We start from the raw sequence: 8869 nt of genomic DNA, 5'->3' as shown, positions 1-8869 counted from the left end.
TGTGTGTGTGTGTGTGTGTGTGTGTGTGTGTGTGTGTGTGTGTGTGTTGTCTTCTCTATTATTTTCCCCAAATGAGGCAAGAGAGCAGTGACCAGGTGTCTCCCGGGCATCTGACCTCATGAAGACAGTGGAAATGGTTGGATCAGGCCCATTGCCATGTTTGGCTTGTTCATGTCTCCTGGAATTGGCTGCCTTATGATCATCCCTCTGCCATCCCCTTGACTGCCCAGTGGGTAATGTCCACACTGAGATCCCAGGCCACTCAGAAAAACTGAAGATTCTCAAGTTGAGGTGCAGGCCTTGGTCGTGGGGAGCTTTGATCTTCTGCAATTGGAGGATCCTCTTTCAGAATAGTAATACAATTTGTGAATTAATAAAATTAGGTATGAAAGAGGTAATGTGAAAAGAAGATAAATCACAAGCTACACAAATTTTAAGTTGACAAAACTACGAGCATCACAAAATAACATCATATTTTCAATTATCTGCCTGGAATACTGTGTAATTTTTTTTTTGTTTATCTTTTGGCTGCATTGTCTTTGATGGAATTTTTTTTTGATATTGCTTTTCATAGAGAGAATCTCAAGATAATCTTGAGGAAGAAGGTAATGTGTGCAAAGTGCTCAGATATGAACTGGTACATACTAGTACAGGAAGAGGAATGACTGGCTGAAGGTAACAGTGAATGACAGAGATGAGGTCCCTGGCAAGGTGCACTAGTATACTCTGCCTTTGCATGACCGTAAACCATTAAAATCTCATCAGAAGTCATCGTGAGTTAATGCACGAAACAAATACAGGTGCAGATATCTAGAAGCAACAATGGCATTTCCACTGAAGCCACACATTGAAGGTTTATTGTAAAATGTTGCACTGAATACTTTATACACACCTGTCATGGTTAGTCATTATTGCGATTTTCTCCAGTCTGTGGGTTACATGCCCTGTGCTGACCCACAATACCATACTGCAAGGTAGGCTGTGTATTGGCCAGATGCATACCTGGCAGAGGTCTGCTCTGCTTAGGCTCAGCTGTAGATGGGCCCTGTGAGGCCTGGATGGGTCATGAGGGCTGTGTACCACAGGACTAGGCCTGTGGGCAGAAGAGTCATAGCGTACTCTGGCCAGGAAAAGGCAAAGGGCCCTGTTCCTACCTGGTGTTCTGTGGAGTGCATCTACCCTGTAGGGAAAGGCTCAGGTCTGAAGAAGAGGCATAGACTTTGTGTCTTCAGGACCCAACAGAACAGAGGCCTTGTGGAGGTTTGGTCAAATTAAGAAATTTGTTAAGATCAAGTACTCAGAAATATAAAAACAGAAGGAACATACACTGTTGGCATGAGTGTAAACTGATGTAAGCACTTCAAAAAGCATTCTCTTATAAACTTGAATCTAAGTAAGTCCTGTGAACCCACTGATTCTCTGTATACCTGGGAGAAATTCCTGCCCCTGATTACTAAAAAAGCATGTACAAGGGAATGTTTTTAGCAGCCTTTGTAGTAGCCAGAATGAGAATAATGTCCAAATATAGGAAAATAGATATATAAAAGCTGGGTATATTTACTCAGTGGGATATGATACAACTACGGAAATGAATGACCCAGAGCTGCCACCATCATGAAATGGATGGATAACAGTGAGCCTCAAAACTAAACTTCAGAGTTGGTAATATAAGATGATACCATTTTTATCAAGCTAAAAACCAAGCTGAGCTAAACAGTATATTGTTTAGGAATACAGACATAATCTGGATTTTTTTTTTGAAAGAAGGATATGCACAAAACTACAAATAGTTGTTCCCTCCGGGGCAGAGGCAGAGGGGAGTGCATTCAGGGGGCCTTAAGGGGGTTCCTATGTTGGACATGGTCTCATTCTGAGCTTGATGGTTGAGTTGGGTACTGGTTTTGTGTGTATGCCTCATAACTCTGACATACATTGTATCTATTTTATTGCCTCTATCAAGTATTGCATAATCTAAACAAACAGCCTGTCCTCCATGCAGCTCCTGACAGGTAATGACAGTTTTCATAAATTATCCAAATCAGAAAAAAAGTTAGATACCGTGAAATACTGTGAAATTCCCTCCTTCTGAAGGAGGGAATCCCATGTAGGTCACTTCTCTTGCCTGACTGCACATGCGTGCTGGTGTATAGGTGGGGAACAGCCAGCAACTCACAGGGGCGGGAAGGCGGATCTTGCTACCATTCTCTGACCCATTTCCAGTCCTCTACCTTATACTTCTGTATCCATTTCCGAGATCAGACCTCTTTGTTTTAGTTGTTCCAAAAAGCGCCCTGTGAGTATTGGAGTGTGGTAGTCACTTCATGGAGTTGGATGGGATCCTGGGGTTCACGACTCCTCTGTTTCAGGTTCCAAATGCCTACCTGTTTGTAGGCCCTTTTCCCATCCATGCCAGGTATCTTCAGGCCCTGAGCCCTCAGGAAGGGTCAGAGAGGAGAAGAACTGCTGTGGTCCTGCCCCACACCCTCCAAATCGAGTGCCGGCATTTCTGTCCCAGGGCTCTGCAGATTCCAAAAAATATTATCACTCAGTCTTCTCCACAGTGGCTTCCTCTCTGATTCTCTTTGTCCTTGTCATTTTCTTAAACCATTTTTAGTCATTTCATGCTATTTTGAGCAGTCTATCTTCTAGGCTCAAGTCACCATCCCTGAAGGTCAGGGTAACTTCCTGTATTGAAATTTGCCTTTTCTTTTATACGTGAATAAAGAAAAGATGTTCTGGTTATTTGGATCATCCAGAAGGTTTCCTGTTGGTGGAGGTTTGGGAGGAATGGACCACAGACCCCTTGGCCTGCTGCTGTTTCTGGTCTGATAGGCATAGCCCCGCCCTCTGCAGTTCTGGAAGGCTGCTGAATTCTGAAGAAGCTTTTCTTAAATAGCCATGACATTGCAATTTTCATCACCATCACTACGTCTTTTTTTTTTTTCTTGCAATTTTAAATTTTAAGATGTTTATAACAGTGTTAAATTTTCACTCTGATTTCACAATCATAAGGCAGATATAGCATGCTTATCAAAGGGATTACTTTTTGTACTTTATGCACTAATTTATCTCTTTCAGGGAAGAATGCATTATTTAATCTGTTTTAAATTATTTTATTCCTTTACATTATAAGGGGTGACACTGGCTTCTTCTGACAATGGTACCTAGCCAAGCAGAAACTTCCACTTGTGCCTGCCACTACCTCAGCTACCAAGCCAATGGATTGAACTTTGTAGGCCTGTAGACAAATGCAGAGCTCAAGTTAATTTAGAAAATACCATGCATAACCTGGCATTCTCTTTCTAAACCCATACAGTCAAGACAGACTTAAGGCATGAACATGTCATTTCAGCTGTCAAAGTAATGAAACCAACAGCCAAGAGCTGGTAGTAATTCAGGATTATTGAAGACAAAACAACTTAGCATGACATTTGAATAGGTTTGTGTATTTCTTCCAGCTCATATTTTAAAACTGAACATCATTCAAATGGACTTTCTGTGATATACTATGAACATACTGAAAAGGCAAAATAGAAATGTCCATTGAATCATAATTGTCCATGTCATAGACAAGTTTATAGAAGTATACCTGTCATATCCTTTTAGGTTCCTGATCTTTACTAATGCTATTTTCCCAGTGACTGGATTTAATCAACTTCTCCCATCTACTTCTGACATAGGTGAAACTGTCTTCATAACCAGGTTGGAAAGAGGAGCATCTATTTAAGATCACATTTACACTTGAAATATCTCTCCCCAGTAGGGAAAGATAATATTGTCACTTAGTACTTGGGGTGGATGATGATGTTAAATGCTTTTCCTCAAAGGCAACATAGTTGTTGAATCAAGGCCTTGTCTGAAATTGTAGAGACTTTAGCATCTTTGAAAGGAGATGACTAGGCATGTTTCCAAGAAGTCATCAATTTTCACTATTCTTTCTTGTCCCTTTGGAAAACAGAGCTTAGATAGCCAACAATGCTGCCCATTGTAACCTTGAGATATAAGATTTACTGAGGAATCATTTATGTACAGTAAAATTTTGTTTGGTGCTCAGTCCTGTGCATTTGACAAATATGTAGAATTGCATAATAACCACAGCATCCCTCAAAAAGTTACCTATTGCCTCTCTGCAGTCAGCCTCCTTTTTCGTTCCCAGCCTCTGATAACCACTTTCTCTCTTTATAGTTTTACTTTTTCCAGAATGTTATATAAATGGCATCAGAGAGCATGATGGCTTTTGTATCTAGCTGCTTTCACTTAGCATGCTTTTGAGATTCATTCATGTTATTTCAGCATAAGTTCTTTCTGTTTTTATTTTTCTTTTCTTTTGGTAACATTTTAGTGCATGGATATATCAAAATGTATTTATCCATTCACCAGTTGGGGAACATTTGGGTCATTTTTAATTTTTGGCAATTTCAAATCAAGTTGTATGAACATTAACATACAGATCTTTGTGCGAATGTATGTTTTCACTTCTCTGGAGTAAATACATAGGAGTGGGATTGCTGGGTTACATGGCAGGTGTAGGTTTACCTTTATAAAAACTACCAAACTCTTATCTAAAGTAGCTGCACCATTTTGCATCCCTACCAATACTAAGTACTATGTAGGAAAGTTCCAGTTGCTTCATATATTCACCAGTTCTAAGTATTGTCACTTAAAAAAATTAGCCATTCTAATATGTATATAGTGGTATCTCCTTGTGGTTTTGATTTTTATTTTCCTCACAACATCAAGCATCTCTATATAGGTTTATTTGCCATATGAATCTCTTCTTTAACAGAGCCCGTTCATACAGTAATTTTTTGGCCATTTAAAAGTGGGTTTTCATTGGAACAATACAGAGATTAGCATGGCCCCTGTACAAGGATGACAAATTCATGCAGCATTCCATATTTTTTAAAAAACGGATTTTCATAAAAACAAACTTATGTAGTCCATAGACCCTAAGTTACACAATAAAACTACAAAGTAACCAGCTAACAACTTCACAATAAGATCAAAACCTCACATATCAATATTAACCTTGAATGTAAATGGCCTAAATGCTTCACTTAAAAGGCACACAGTGGAAAGTTGGCTAAAAAAAGATAAGATCCTTCATCTGCCATCTTCATGAGACCTATCTCACTTGTAACAATGTCCGTAGCCATCTTCAAGAGACCTATGTCACTTGTAACAGTGTCCGTAGGCTCACACTAAAGGGGAGAGAGTGATCTATCACAAATGGAAAAGAAAAAAGAGCAGGAATCATTATTCTTATATCAGAAAAAACAGACTTTAACAACAGTAAAAAAGAAACAAAGAAAGGTATTATGTAATGACAAAGGGTTCAATTCAACAAGACTTAATTATCCTAAATATATAAATAACCAATTGAAGCACCCAGATTCATAAAGCAATTACTTCCAGACAAATGAAAAGTCTTATATAACCCACACAATAATAGTGGGAGACTTCAACACCCCATTGACGGTGTTCAACACATCATTGAGGCAATAAACTAACAAAGAAATACTAGACTTAAATTTGACACTTGACTAATTGGACTTAATAGATATCTACAGACCACTCCATCCATCAACTACAGAATATACATTCTTCTTGTTTGCACATAAAACATACTCTAACATCAACCACAAGTTCAGCCATAAAATATTTAAATACATTCAAAAACAATCAGAATCATACCAACCATACTTTTGGACCACAGTGGAATAAAAGTAGAAATCAATACCAGGAAGAGACCAAGAAGATCTCTCAAAACCACACAATTAAAAGAAATTAAACAACTTGCTCCTGGATGACTTCTGGGTAAACAACAAAATTACAGTAGAAACTAAAATAGTATTTGAAATAAATGAAAACAGAAACATGATGCAGCAAATTCTCTGGATACAACAAAAGAAGTGTTAAGAGGAAGGTTTATAACTCTAAAAGCCGACATCAAGCAATTAGAAAGATCTCAGATTAACAACTCTAACATCACACCGAGAGTAACTTAAAAAGCAAGAACAAACCAACCCCAAAGCTAGCAGAAGAAAATAAATAACTGAAATCAAAGCAGAATCGAATGAAACTGAGACAGCAAAGTCCATACAAAAGATTCATAAAATTGAAAGTTGGCTGTTTGAAAAAATAAACAAGCTTGATAGACTGCAAAAACCAAGTAAGCACAGAGAAGACAAAGGTGATATTATAATCAATTCCAGAGAAATACAAAAGGCCCTCAGAGACTCTTATGAACATATCTATGCGTACAAACTAGAAAATGTAGAGGAATGGACAAATTCCTGGAAACACATAACTTCCCAAGATTGAATCAGGAAGAATTAAAACGCCTAACAGACCAATATCAGTTTCCAAAATTGAATCAGTTAAAAAGAAGTGAAGCACAAAAAGCCCAGAACCAGATAGATTCACAGCTGTATTCTATCAGATATACAGAGAACTGCTGGTACCAAATCTTCTGAAATTATTCCAAGAAATCAAGGAGGGGGAACTCCTCCCTAACTGATTGTATGAAGCCCACATCACCCTGATACCAAAACCTGGCAAAGACATAATGAAAAGAGAAAACCACAGGCCAATATTCCTGATGCACATACCTGCATAAATCCTCAACAAAATACTAGCAAACCAAATCCACTAGCAAACCAAATCCAGCAGCACACCAGAAGGTTATTGCATCACAATCAGGTAGGCTTTCTTCCTGGGATGCAAGGTTGGTTCAACACATGAAAATCTGTATATGACTCACAACATAAAGAGAATTAAAAACAAAAATCATATGATCATCTCAATAGACACGGAGAAAACTTTTGACAAAATCCAACATCCTTTCATGATAAAACCCTCAACAAACTTGGCATTGAAGAAACATCTCTCAAAATAATAAGAGCCATCTATGACAAACCCATAGCCAACATCATCCTGAACAGGCAAAAGCTGGATGCACTCCCTTTAATAAGAACAAAAATACGCCACAAATGCCCATTCTCACCACTTCTAATTGGCATAGTACTGGAAGTCCTAGCCAGAGCAATCAGGAAAGAGAAATAAATGAAAGGCATCCAAATAGGAAAAATAAGATGTCAAATCATCTCTCTTTGTTGATGATACAATTCTGTACTTAGAAAACCCTACAGACTCATCCAAAAGGTTTCTTGACCTGATAAATGACTTCATCAAGGTTTCAGGATACAGTGTCAATGTACAAAAATTGGTAGCATTTCTATCCATCTATAACATTCAAGCTGAGAGCTAAGAACCCAATCTCTTTTACAATAGCAACAAAAAATAAAATACCAAAGAATACATCTAACCAAGAAGGTGAAAATTATCTACAAAGAGAACTACAAAATACTGCTGAAAGAATCAGAGATGACACAAACAAATGGGAAAACATTTTATGCTTGTGGATTGGAAGAATTAATATTGTTAAAACGGCGATACTTCCCAAAGCTATCTACAGATTCAGAACGATTAAACTAACAATGTCATTTTTCACAGAATTAGAAAAAAGTATTACAAAATTCATATGGAACCATAAAGAATAAAATTGGACCTCTACCTATTACCACATATAAAAATTAACTCAGGATGAATCAAGGATTTAAACGTAAGACTTCAAACAATAAAAATCCTAGAAGAAAACCCAGGAAATACCATTCAGCACATAGCCTTGCAAATAATTTTTTGACTAAGTCCTCAAAAACAATTGCAACAAAACCAAAAATTGACTAGTGGGCCCTGACAAACTAAAGAGCTTTCTCACAGCAAAATAAACTATCAACAGAGTAGAGAGGCAACCCACAGAAACGAGAAAATATCTGCAAACTATTATCTGACAAAAATCTGATATCCAGTTCCATCATCCTGTGTACTAATTCCCTGCTAGCTTTTCCTCTCCACAAGATATACAGACAAAGGCATGGTTCATCAAGCTTTGGGAAATAGGAGGTCAGATTTTCTGGGAGGGACCCATGGCCCATGGGGAGGCTTTGTTAGTTTCTTGGAATAAAATTATAATATGTGCCAGATGTAAGAAAAATTTCCCTCCTCCCCTCCCTCAAATTATTCTTCTGAAAGAAAGTAGTTGCCCAATATTCAAATCCTTACAAATTCGCTTCTATTATAGGACAGTCTCTTAATTGTTTTATTTTGAACAATATGAATTGTGTAAGGAAGATACACTTAGGCTTAATTGACCTCAATCAATTCTAGTTTAAAATACTCTTATAGGTCACCAGGAAGGATGAGAGAGGAAGGGTGGGAGAGAATATTAATACTTGAATAGTAATTATCCTCAGCAAGAAGACCTCAGCTTTTCAAGTGTCATTAATTGTAAATTCGCTTCTGAAGGACACAGTAAAAAGAAATATTTTGTCAGATTGCCACAAGAGAATTGAGGGAAAACACTATCCTAATGTTATGCCAATGGATACTTGAAGCTTGTGATAAAAATTAGTGATTGTGCCTTTTACAGATTAAAAAGCGTGTATAGCAACTTAGAAGGGAAGTGGACATAAATGCAAAATGGCATGTAATGGTTAAAAATCTGGTTTCAGGGATGCCGAAGGAATGGATGTTAAAACCTATGAGAAGTTTGAAAAAAATTCAGTTTTGAAATATTTGGAGAGCAAAAAAAAGCAATATTTTAAAAATAACACCTTATTCTGTGATATGTAAAGTTTAAATTATCTACCTGTAACTAAATTGTTTGGCTACTTGAGATGTAAAATATTACAAGCTTATTTGAATTATTTAAGGATGCTATATTAAAATTTTCATATTGGGAAAATAGGGGATTATCTTCTTATAACCATATATTTATGGTAAAAGAAAATGGGGCCATATTTGTTTC

At 37.3% G+C, this 8869-nt stretch overlaps 1 pseudogene; it reads left to right on the top strand.

The window, feature by feature from the left end:
- Window positions 1-4806: 4806 nt before the first annotated feature.
- LOC116533242 lies at window positions 4807-4903 on the top strand (annotated as a pseudogene).
- The last annotated feature ends 3966 nt before the right edge of the window (window positions 4904-8869 follow it).

Source organism: Sapajus apella, unplaced genomic scaffold (genome assembly GCF_009761245.1).
Source record: "Sapajus apella isolate SASKATOON/1434 unplaced genomic scaffold, GSC_monkey_1.0 scaffold80, whole genome shotgun sequence".
Classification (NCBI taxonomy): domain Eukaryota; kingdom Metazoa; phylum Chordata; class Mammalia; order Primates; family Cebidae; genus Sapajus; species Sapajus apella.
This window is presented reverse-complemented; position numbering and strand designations above follow the sequence as displayed.